Source organism: Nelumbo nucifera, chromosome 5 (genome assembly GCF_055504915.1).
Source record: "Nelumbo nucifera cultivar China Antique chromosome 5, China Antique-T2T, whole genome shotgun sequence".
Taxonomy (NCBI): domain Eukaryota; kingdom Viridiplantae; phylum Streptophyta; class Magnoliopsida; order Proteales; family Nelumbonaceae; genus Nelumbo; species Nelumbo nucifera.
The window spans coordinates 67,267,483-67,279,765 of NC_142653.1; the positions used below are offsets into that span (position 1 = coordinate 67,267,483).

A 12,283-nucleotide genomic window follows, 5' to 3' on the forward strand; every position below is an offset into this window, starting at 1 on the left:
ATATCTTGGTTCTAGCAATTTATCACCTCTTGCAATTTAATGGCTTCTATCTTGCTTCATATTTTGGTTGGTTGCCACTACTTCTTGGCTTAGCTCATCAGATGGTATATTAGAGCAGTTGTTTTTTTTTTTTTTTGATTAATATATATCATAACAGTTATTTAAACTTTAATGACCCAACAATGGAAAGTAAGAAGGGAAAAGTAGCAAAAGGTAAAAAGTTAATGCTGACCCTGTAGCTCAGTTGGTTAGAGCATTGGTCTTATGAGCCAAAGGTCGCGAGTTCGAGCCTCGTCAGGACCATTACTGCAGCTCAGCTATGCATTTCAGCCATGATGTTGCAAATATGAATTCAAGCATAGGTCTGTCTATTGAAGCATGTTCTATGCCTATTTTGAGTTATTAAAATCATGGTTTTCAAAATCGGACCAGATCGGACATTTGGACCGGAAAAACTAGAAACCGGATAGGTGATCGATTCTGTTTTTCTCAAAAAACCGAATTTTCCTTCAAAACCATTGATTTTGGTTAACAAACTACTGAACCGGGCAATTAACCATTCGAACGGTTTTGACCGTTTTTTATTTTTTTTTGTTTTTTTGTCAGAACAGGTTGAGCGTTCAGTTCAAACGGTCAAACCGTTCGACCCGATAACCGGACCATGACCGGTTCACTCACCGGGTCGATTTTAAAAACCATGATTAAAATTGTCAAAACTCTAAACTACTGAACAATCTTGGCATTATTTTATTGTCTTTTGAAGCTTTCTTACATGTTTGATGGTCTCCTGCTAGCTGGTAAGGTCTTGCTTTGCACAAGTATTAATAACAATGGGTTCTTAAGATTGAATAGTTTTAATGATTTTTTGATAAAATGTCATCAAGATCTGGTGTAGTGTGGGTATAAATGGAATATTTTATAAGATAGATTTATGCTCCTTATATTGCTAGATAGATTTTTGCCATCATTCTACCCCCACCAAAAATCTCTTATCAAAACATTAATTTTGTGAAATATTTTGAAGAAGAAGTTGACATGCCATGAAATAAGCTAAAGAAGAAATAATAGATTTCTTGCTGATTCCAGATTCATCAAACCTTGTTGCCACGAGCATTCAAAATCCAAGTTTTAACAACATCATATATAGTTATATAGACCAAGTGTCTTTAAGAATTCATAAATTGACTCCTTTAACTCTGTCTTGAAGGTTTTCTCAAGTCTTAAGTCAAATTTCTGGAGCCCCTGTGTGGAATTGGTATTTTCTGGTTTGATTTCTTAAAGATACACATTTTATGTTTATTCTGATGCAAGTATTGGGATTCTACAACCCTGTGCTGGAAAACACTGCAATGTTAGTTGTGGCCTTTAACGTGTACTAAATTTGTTTCTGCCTAGTTCTGGAGGATTACTCTATGACCACCTGTTGCATGTCTGCTCGCCACTCTCATGCTATGGCTGCCACGCGGTATCTTCTTCCTGAAGGACTTCTCGTAGATAGCAGTGGTTGTGATGTTGAACCTTTCTCCTATTCTCATGCGTCCAGCTCTCTACTATGGCATTTGAGTTTTATGCTCTTCTACAGAATGGTACGTGGCAGCTTGTTCCCTATGATCCTATTATGGATGTTATCAGTTCTAAGTGGGTCTATAAAATAAAAAAAATGATGGTTCTATAGAGAGATATAAAGCCAGATTAGTTGCTCAAGTTTTTCTTTAGGTTCTTAGAATTGATTTTATTGATATCTTTAGTCCAGTTGTTAAATCAACTATTGTCCATACGGCCTTGTCTCTAGCCATGCCACGTGGATGGGACATCAAACAATTAGATGTTCACAATGCCAATGATTGTATTCATGAGAATATTTATGTGCGCCAACCTTGTGGTTTTGAGGACCATACTCAATCAAATTATGTTTGCAAGTGAAATAAAGCTCTCTATGGTATCCGTCAGGCTCTTCGTGCTTGGTTCTCTTGACATAGTAGTAGATTAAATGAATTTGGCTTTAGAGGCTCTCAATGTGATCCATCTCTTTTTATCTATCACAAATCCAATATTTCTCTCTATGCTTTGGTATATGTTGATGATATTATTGTTACTAGTTGTACTATTCATGTCGATCTCTCAATTTATTATGATTTGTCTCAAAGTTTCTCTCTTAAGGATCTTGGTTCTCTTCACTATTTCCTTGGTATAGAAGCACATCGAGACAAAGAGGGGTTGCTTCTCTCTCAATGATGCTACATTCTTGATCTTTTACAGAAAACCAATCTTGCAGCCTGGTGTAGCCGGAAGCGTATCGTTAACCACTTCAGAACACCAAGCTTTTGGCGTCGTTGCCGGGGAAGCAATGGAGAAAAATTTTTATTTGCTTTATCCGGATCGGTTTCATCATTTTTTTATTTTCGTTTTATTACTTGATCCGTTATCTCATTTTAATTCTTACTTATCTTTGATTTTGCAAGACGAAATAGTAAAAGGTGGGGTACTGGAGCATTGTGGAACTACGAGAGAGAAGAGAAGAGAAGATTAATTGGATTGCGTTTTAGGTGTAGTCCTCTCATTTTATTTTTGATTTTTTTATTTTTATTTTCGAACTCTTTTTTTGGTAGAATAGTGATTTTTGGATTTTTAATTAATTTTTTTTCTAGATCCGATTTATTTTTTTAGTATTATTTTTCTTTCGTTTTGTTTCTAGATCTATTTTTTTTCTTTATTTTAATTTCTTGTTCAAATTTCTGTTTTAGTAGGTTTATTTTTTTTTATTTTTAGATAAAAAAATTTCATTTATTTTATTTTATTTTTTATTGCCGCATAATCATATTTTTATTTTCGATTTCACCTTTTGAGTAGCTATTTTTTTCTCTCCTGTTAGAATTTATTTTCGGTAGTTGTTAATTCTTTTAAGCACAATTAATTTTTTATTTTCTATTTGCAATAATTATTTGTTGCTTTATTTAGTTGCCCTTTAATTAGTTATTTAATTGAATAATTAATTATTAAATAGAAAATTGTTCAAATTTTCGAATTTGAGTTTATATTTCAAATCTAAATTTTAATTTTAATTTTAATTTCAAAATTTAAATTTCAAATTTTGAATTTCAAATATATATATATATAAATAATAAAAATAAAAAAATTAATTAATATTTTAAAAGTTTTGCATTTGCATTCCAGCATTTAGGGTTTGATATGCTAGAGCATGCATCATTTAGGATTATTTAATTGTTGAAATTGTCTTGTTAGTTGTGAATGTGTTAGGTGTTCTTTTTTATTATTTTAATTGCCTCTTTTACTTAGTTTGAAATATTATTTTATGTTTAATTGCTGATATGCGTATTAGAAAAAATTATTCATGCATTATAATTAGTGGTACTTTCTTTGTTTATTTTGTTTATTTTTCGTTAATCCATTTAAGGGCGTCCAACTTAAATAAGATAAGTTGGGGATTTCATCACCCTTCTTTGGCCCAAAAATCACCACCCTTCACGTGCAGTTCACCCTAAACCCTAATTTAAAATTTGGATAGCAAGATCCTTTAGGGAGCCTCACACTTGGTTCAAAGGTGTGCTGAATTTTAGGGAAGCTTGTGATTACTTTCCATAACCGGCGGTTGGTGTCTAAGGAAAGAGGTTAAACAGCTACGCCTAAGTGGGTTTTGTGGTTACTTAATTATGTCCTTGCGAGGGCAAGGGGAGCCTCCCACATCCCCGCCTCTTACCTGGTTAACCAAAGGAAGTGGTGTAATTCCGAGTGAACCTAAGAGGATTCACATTGGTTGAACCACTAGTTTAGGAAACCTTAGGTCAGCCCATAGGTCATGTGTTTGAATTTCTTGCATTTTTTGTTAAATTTTAAAAATTCAAATTTGAATGTAAATTTCAGGAATTTAAGTTTCAAAATCTAAATTTGAATTTAAATTTCAAATAAAAAGTAAAAATATAAAAAAAAGAGAAAATCAAGATTTTAAAAATTCAAATTTCAATTTCAAAATCTAAATTTGATATTAAAATTCAAAATTTAAATTTCAAATTTCAAAAAAGAAGAAAAAGGGGGATTTAAACAAAATAAGATAAAATTAATTCAGTGGCCAAAGTTTGTGGAATGAGAAACCACTTCCAACCTGAGCCACAGATAGATTGGAACCATGTGTCTCAACAACTAGACAAGATTAATGGGATGGCACAAAGACTTGACCAAGTCCTTGCATGTTGTCAACAATTTAGCCCATACCCAACCATGTCATCCTATTCAACATGTTCCATCTGTGCAAGCTTGACCCATCATGTTAGCTAGTGCCCTGTGGCGGGCCCATGTCAACCAGTCATTCCAAACCAAGTACATGCGGCCAACAGATTTTTCCAACCCAATGCTAATCCATTCTTTCGCCCATATAACCATGGGTGGGAAAATCAGCCAAACTTTAGTTATAGGGCTCAAGTCCAAGAAAATCCCCTGCTAGATGTTCACTCTCAATGGTCTGAAGCCCAGACTCACTGGGAGTACAATGATTACCCTAGGACTCAACCGGCTCAACCATGTCAAACCTACACACAGTCCCAACAACAATACAATCCATCTAACTCCATGGCCCAACAATTTCAGAGGCTACAAGTGTAGAGCCAATTCCAACAGATGTATTCTAAGACCCAACCGATCTAACCGTATCAGGCTTACCCACAACCTCCTCAAACATGTATAGTAGATAATCAATTCATGCAGGTTCAATAGCTGACCCTAAATCAGAAATAGTCCATTGCCAGATTAGAAAGCCATATAGAACAACTTTCCTCGCCGCAACTACCGAGTCAACCGATTGCGAACCCTAGAAATCAGCCACCGGGTTTTCATCCACAGCATATTCAACCACCTCCTAAGGACCCTCAACTTGAAAATACCAAGGTTATTACAACCTTAAGGAGTTTGAGGATTTTAGAGGACCCATATGAGAAAAAGAGAGTTAGTGAAGAAGAAAAGGAGCAGGAAGACCATAAGTTGGGGGGGGGGGGGGGGGGGGGGGGGGGGAAGAAAAAGGAAAGGAGAATTTAGAAGAAGAGCCTATAGTGAACCAAACCATTGCTCCCTTTCCAACTACACTCACAGTCGGGTCAGTGCGAAAGAAGAAAGAGACTCGCAACGAGGAGAGCAGGGAAGTCCATATTAACTTCCATCTCCTTGACGTGATCCAACATATTCCGGCCTATGCCAAGTTCTTGAAAGAGCTGTGTACTCAAATGATGGAGCCACGATCGGCCCCACAAAAAGTGATGCTCTCGGCAAATATTAGTGCGGCTCTCCTAAACCAACTTCCCCAAAAAATGAAAGACCCTGGTGCTCCTCTCATAACTTGTTTCATCTTTGGAACCACCTTTGATCGGGGCCCTATTGGATCTTGGGGCCAGTATAAATCTGCTTCCATCCATTTATGACAGGTTGAGGATCGGCGAGTTAAAACCTACCCCGGTAATTTTGCAACTCGCTAACTGGTCAGTCAAGATGTCTCGAAGTGTTATTGAAGATGTCATTGTCAGGGTAGAGGGTTGTCACTTCCCAGTGGATTTTATCATCCCAGACATGACCCCAACCGAGGAACTGAACCATATCCCGATAATCTTAAGATGTTCATTTCTAGCAACGGCCAAAACAAACATCAACTGTAAATCGGGAGAAATGGACATTTCATTTAGGCAGCAGAAAGTCCAGTTAAATGCTTTTAGTGGCTCTAAGTATCCAAACCTAAGGGAATATGAGTGCAAGGTAGATATAGTGGACAATCTTTTAGACGCCATACCTACCCCGGGGTTAGCCCAATCTGAGTCTTGTATGTGTGGGGAAGAAAGCGAGTCTAGGAGTATAGATAAGAACAGTGCATGAATGTATCCAGCTGAAGACGTTAAACTTAGTGCTGGTTGGGAGGCAACCCAACGTAGTTTTTAGTGTTTCTACTTTTAGGAGTTGAGTTTTTCTTTTCTTGATTCGAGACCAGGTAGCAGACGTTGAACCCCTCAGGAAAACCCTATTGATTGTTCCCTTTAGCTTAATTCCCTTTGCATCAATCTAGTCATGCCATTAGGGATAATGGCATTTAAGTTGGGGGGGGAGAGGAAAGAGAGAAAGAAAATGAAATTTTGAAAAAAAAAATTGAGAAGCTAAGCCTTTAAATATGTAGAATTAAAATTTCACTAGAAAATTTAGAATTTCTTTCCATTAAAAAAGATTCCCAAACATAAAAAGTTGAGGAAACTAATAAAAGAATATTGAATTTTGTAGAATTTGGTAGCAAGTGATTAGAGTAAAAATTAGTCTTATTTGAATATTGTCGAAACCGTTTAAAAATTGGAAAAAACTCCCAAGTTTGCCCTTACCAAGATAAGAAGAGAAAGATTGAGAAATTAGACAAAAATTCCTCAAATTGTTAAGAGACAATTGACTTAGTAACCAGGTCTCTTCACCTAAGTCAAGTGTCGAGATTCACGTCAAACGGAAAAGCGAATGCCAAAGACAATCACCTAACACTTAGTAACCAGGTCTCTTCACCTAAGGCAAGTGTTGAGATTCGCGTAAAACAACGGAAGGTAACAATAAAAATAAGTGTGCATAGCAAGTTCAGGGGTAGAAATCCACTGTATGAAATGATAAGAGGAATACCTGTCCAATTTTAAATCAATCTCATCTTATCAAGATAGTTTGCAAATGGAAGGGTATATAAGATTTTTAAGCCAAGTTTCTGTAATATCAAAGTAGGACAATTTTACCCTTAAGCCCAATACCGATTTATACAAAGTTTGAGAAATCTGGAATCAGTATACTTGGCTAATTTTGTTAGGGCTGACCTTGCAATGGGAAGGATCTATATACTCGGTGTAATTTTAAGGTTGCGTTGCTAAGGGACTAGCAATGGTTAAGTTGGGGGTGTGATAACTCTATTTTTTGCTGCCTTAAAGGCATCATTTCAAGGGTATTTTTGGCCTTAGAATAGTCAAATTGTGCTCTTTTCCCAGTTAAATTCAATGTTGTGACCTCTAAGGGTCTCTGTACAAAAGTTTCATGAATAAAATGTAGTTTTGGGGAAGCTGGTGTGAAGTCCAGTTGAGAGAGGGGGTGTTTCTGTGAAAAACTGAGAACAAGAGGGCGCCTCCTATCTGCTAAACCCAGAATGGCGCCCATCCTACTGTATTAGCATGCTCCCCTTTCATTAACAAACCCTAGGGCGTCTTCTAGCTCATTCTTTTCATCCTTAGCAAACCCTACTTGCCCTTAGCTACTCAAGTTCCACCTTCCATTCCTTCTAACCTCCATCATTCAATTTAGGGCACTCTCTTTTTAGTTTTTTAACCCTAGGGTGCCACCTAACTTCTAATCCTCACCATTCAGCCCCTAGTCATTAGATCTCAGTCCTCTCCTTCTCTTCTTAGCCTTAGGATCAACCCAGAACCATCCTAGCCCTTCATTAGAAACCCTAGGGTGCCCATATCTTTGCTAAAACCCAGTTGCCACCCTCTCTTTCTCTCTAACCCCAATTGTATCCACCCTTCTCTATAAAAAGGACCCAAGGGCTCCTAAGAAAGGGTTGGATTCTGTCCTCAAATAAGACGGAAGGTTGATCTTGAGATGTTCAAGGGTAGAGGAAGAGGAGGATGCCCAAGCAAGAGGAGGGGTTCCTGCTTGCAGTTCGCCTAAGCCACTACTGCCACCTCTGGATTCGGATCCTAACCACTAGTCATATTTTTAACCACTTCAGAACACCAGTTTAGAGATTTATAAATTTTTCCAATCCTCGCGTAACCTTAAACAACGTAGTATGTGGTGAGGAAGGGGTCGAACCCACAGAGAAGCGAAGGAAAATTTTTATTTCTCTTTGTTCCGGACAAATAAAAAGAAAACGGAATTGGGAATTGCAGAAAATCAGAAAATAAAATTTATTAATGCTGAAACTAAAGGTTTGGACTTAAACTAGACAATAATTAAAATTCAAAAATTAAAAGAGTACTAAAATCAACAAAAGAAATAGACAAAAGTGATCCAAAATTCGGATCCAATGGCAGTAGCTGTAGATTGGCCGGACAACGTGTAGGAACCCCTCCTAACAAGAACTGGGTGTCCTTCCCTTCTTCAGCCCTCAAACCCCTCGAGACACCTTAGCCTTTAACCGGACGAATTCAAATATGCAAAACGAACATAAATTAAATCTAAAGGAGTGCTGGAATAAAAATAACAAAAAATAAAATAAAGAAAATAAAAAGACAGTCGATCAGTTCCAGTGGTGGTAGTTGCAGATTGGTTGAACAGCTTGCAGGGACCCCTCCTGACAAGAACTGGGCATTCCCCTCTTCTACAACCCTTGAACTCCTCAAGAAACCTTAGCCTTGTGAACGGGGTGAATTGGCCAACCCCTTCTCTAGGGCCCTTGGGGTCCCTTTTATAGAGAAGGGTGGATAAAACTGGGATTAGAGAGAAAGAGAGGGGTGGTAGCTAGGTAATTGCAAAAATATGGGCACCCTAGGGTTTAGAATGGAGGGTTAGGATTGTTCTAAGGTGATCCTAAGGCTGAAAAGAAAAGGAGAGGGCACCCAATATTATGTAGGGCTGAGATTTAATGGCTAAAGGCTGAATGGTGAATATTAGAAGTTAGGTGGCTCCCTAGGGTTAGAATGCAAAAAAGAGAGTGCCCTAGAATGAATGGTAGAGATTAGAAGGGATGGAAGGTGGAGATTTAGTAGGTAGGGGCGGCTAGGGTTTAGTAAGGATGAAAAGAATGAGTTAGAAGGGGCCCTACGGTTTGCTAAGGAGAGGGGAGCATGCTAATATAGTAGGAGGGGCGCCATTTTGGGTTTAGTAGATAGGAGGTGCCCTCATGTGCTCAATTTTTCACAAAAACACCCCCTCTCTCAGCTGGACTTCGCACCAGCTTCCCAAAAACTGCATTTCAGCCTTGAAACTCCCTAGTTTTCCCAAGATTTGCACAAAGACCCTCATATGCCACATTATTGAATTTAACTAGGAAAATGGGACATTTTGACTATTATAAGGCCAGAAATACCCCTAAAATGATGCCCTTAAGGCATCAAACTACAGAGTTATTACACCCCCAACTTAACCATTGCTAGTCCCTTAACAATGCAGCCTTAAAATTACACTGAGTATATAGGTCCTTCCCATTGCAAGGTCATCCCTAAACAAAATTAGCCAAGTATCCTGCTTCCAGAATTCTCAAACTTTGCATAGATCGGTATTGGGCTTAAGGGGTAAAATTGTCTTGTTTTGAAGATTACATAAACTTGGCTTAAAAATCTTAAATACCCTTCCATTTGCAGACAGTCTCAATAAGATAAGATTGATTTTTAAAATCAGATGGGTATTCTTCTTATCATTTTTTTATAGTGGATTTCTACCCCTGAACTTGATATGCATATTTATTTTTATTGTTACCTTCCACCATTTTACGTGAATCTCAACACTTGCCTTAGGTGAAGAGACCCGATTACTAAGTGTTAGGTGATTGTCTTTGGCATTCCCTCTTCCGATTGACACGAATCTCGATACTTGACTTAGGTGAAGAGACCTGGTTACTAAGTCTAGGGTGTCCATTAACCTTTTTTTTTTGCAAAAACTATTTAGGGTAGTCCACTGTCTCTAACAATTTGAAGAACTTTTTATGTAATTTCTCCATCTTTCTCTTCTTATCTTGGCAGGGGAAAACTTGGAAGTATTTTTCAATTTCTAAACGATTTCGACAATATTCAAATAAGACCAATTTTTACTCCTATCATTTGCTACCAATTTCTACAGAACTCAATATTCTTTTATCAGTTTCCTCAATTTTTTCTGTTTGCTAATCTCTTTTAATGGAAAATTTTTAAAAATTTCTCAATAACATTTTTAGTTCTACATTTCTAAAGGCTTAGCTTCAATTTTTTTTTTCTTTTCAATTTTTCTCTCTCTTTCCTCACCTCCCAACTTAAGTGCCATTGTCCCCAATGGCATGTCTAGGATGTTGCAAAGGAACTTGGGCCAAAGGGAACAATCAGGAGGATTTTCTCATGGGGTTTATGGTCTGTCAACTGGTCTCGAATCAAGAAAAGGAAAACTCAAATCCTAAAAGTAGAAAAAACTACATTGGGTTGCCTCCCAACTAGCACTATGTTTAACATATTAAGTCAGACACATTCATACACATCTTTCATCTAGACTCTCAAGCTCACTTTCTTCTTTCCACAAGCCAGGACATGTTGGAACGCATCGAGGAGAGGGATGTTAATATGGACTTGTTTGAATAATTCCTTGATCTCCCCATTGCACATCTCTTTCTTCTTTTGCAATGGCCCAACTGTGAGTGCAGTTGGAAAGGGAACTACAGGTTGGTTCACTATAGGATCTTCTTCTAAAGTTTCCTTTCCTCCTTCTTCCCCCCCCCCAACTTAAGGTCTTCTTGCTCCTTTTCTTCTTCTTCAAATTTCTTCTTCTCATACGGGTCTTCTAAAATCCTCCCACTCCTTAAGGTTGTAATAGCTTTGGCATTTTCGAATTGAGGATTCTTAGGAGGTGGTTGAAATTGTTGTAGAGGAAAAACCGGTGGCTGATTCCTACGATTTGCAACCGGTTGACTCGGTAATTGCCCTACTTCTCTCCTTGCATTGGCTTTGGCAAGCTATCCTTTCTGTCTTTCTAATCTGGCAATGGACTGGTGGTGATTTAATATTAGCTGCTGAAGCTGCATGAATTGGTCATCTACTGTATGGGTTTGAGGAGGTTGTGGATAAGCTTAATACGGTTGGGCTGGTTGGTTCCTAGGGTACACCTGCTAGAATTGACTCAGTACTTGTGACCTCTGAAATTGTCGGGCCATGGAGTTAGATGGATGATGATACTGTTGGGGCTATAAGTTGGGTTGATGTGTCTCCAAGAAAAGTTTGGGTGATTTCTCCACCCAGGGTTGTAAGTTTGAGAATGGATCATTGTTGGGCCTTGAGAAACTCTGGACTGCCTAAACCTGTTCTTGGATAAAGGGCGGAAACTGGGCCGCCGTTGGACATTCATCAACCTGGAGGGCTGGGCTGGCACAAATGGAACACACTTCGGGATAGGGTGTAGATGGGCCAGATTGTTGGTTAAATTTGAAAAATTGATCAAGCTTCTAGGCTAGAAGATCTACCCTGTCCAATTTTCTGGAGATGGCATTCAAGTACATTCTTGCCTCAGGCTCGATATTATTCCTGACTTCATAGAGCCCTACCCTCTTTCAGGGTCCCACCAACCTTTCATAGGAATACAAGCATGCATTATTGATGGAATTTTCACTCAAGGTCTTGAAAAGAGCATACACTTCATCCTCACTTTTGCTCATAAATGCCCCCCATAGGATGCATCTACGATTTGTCGTATTGATCTGTCAAACCTTTATAGAAGGCTTGGACAATTTGCCACTAGGACAGACCATGATGTGGACATTTTCTCGTTAACTCCTTCATTCTCTCCCAAGACTCATGAATTTGTTCACCCGGTGTTTGGGTGAATCCAATGATAGCTCTTCTCATGGTATCGGTTCATCCTATAGGGTAGAACTTCCTAAGTGTTAGACAGTGTATGCCCTTAGCTCTAATCAGATTGATGTATCTTTTGATATTTATTGTAAATGAATAAAGTACATAATTGATTCATGTCATTATGGTGTGTTTTTGTGTTTTTACCCATAAAGTGGATACTTATGAGACTCGTGTTAGTTTAGAATCTTCACAACCGTTGGATAGATCTGGGGAGGTCTATCTTGCCAAGGCTGACACTGGTGTGCCACCAAGTTGGTTGGGGTGGCTTGTCTCAGTTGCTAGGGTGAGACTTGAGGTACATGCAACATGGGTATTCTTGAAACCCTGAACCGGACCAATTTCCAGTATTGCCCTGGACCATGGAGACAGTTGGGCAAAACTGGAAAGTTACACCTGACCCCTAGACTCAATTATGGTACTGCACTAGGTGTCGGATTGGGTTGTCTTTGATATGCCAATCAGTAAGATCCTTAGAAGGGGTCAAAACCTAGGTATGTTGGGGCAGTTTGAGAATTCACCTGAGTGGGTGATCATAGTGGCAGAATCAGCCCCTTTTTCGAACAAAGTGAATGATCGGGTAATGCACTCTCTCTGATGGAAACCTAAACTGCCGGTAGTTGATTTCAAACGTTGAGATTTGTTTTTGCAAAATATATATTTATATAGAGATACACACACACACACACACACATATATATATATATATATATTATGGTTTCAAAATGTTTTCAAAAGGTTTTAAT

The 12,283-nt window shown here is 38.2% G+C and overlaps 2 non-coding genes across 2 annotated transcripts; both read left to right on the forward strand.

The window, feature by feature from the left end:
* The first annotated feature begins 229 nt into the window (after positions 1-229).
* Positions 230-303, forward strand: TRNAI-UAU (transfer RNA isoleucine (anticodon UAU)). Its single transcript has one exon. It is a non-coding gene; the product is annotated as a tRNA-Ile (tRNA).
* An 11,124-nt stretch (positions 304-11,427) lies between these two features.
* LOC148791719 (small nucleolar RNA R71) lies at positions 11,428-11,534 on the forward strand. The gene has a single exon (XR_016076882.1). It is a non-coding gene; the product is annotated as a small nucleolar RNA R71 (small nucleolar RNA).
* The last annotated feature ends 749 nt before the right edge of the window (positions 11,535-12,283 follow it).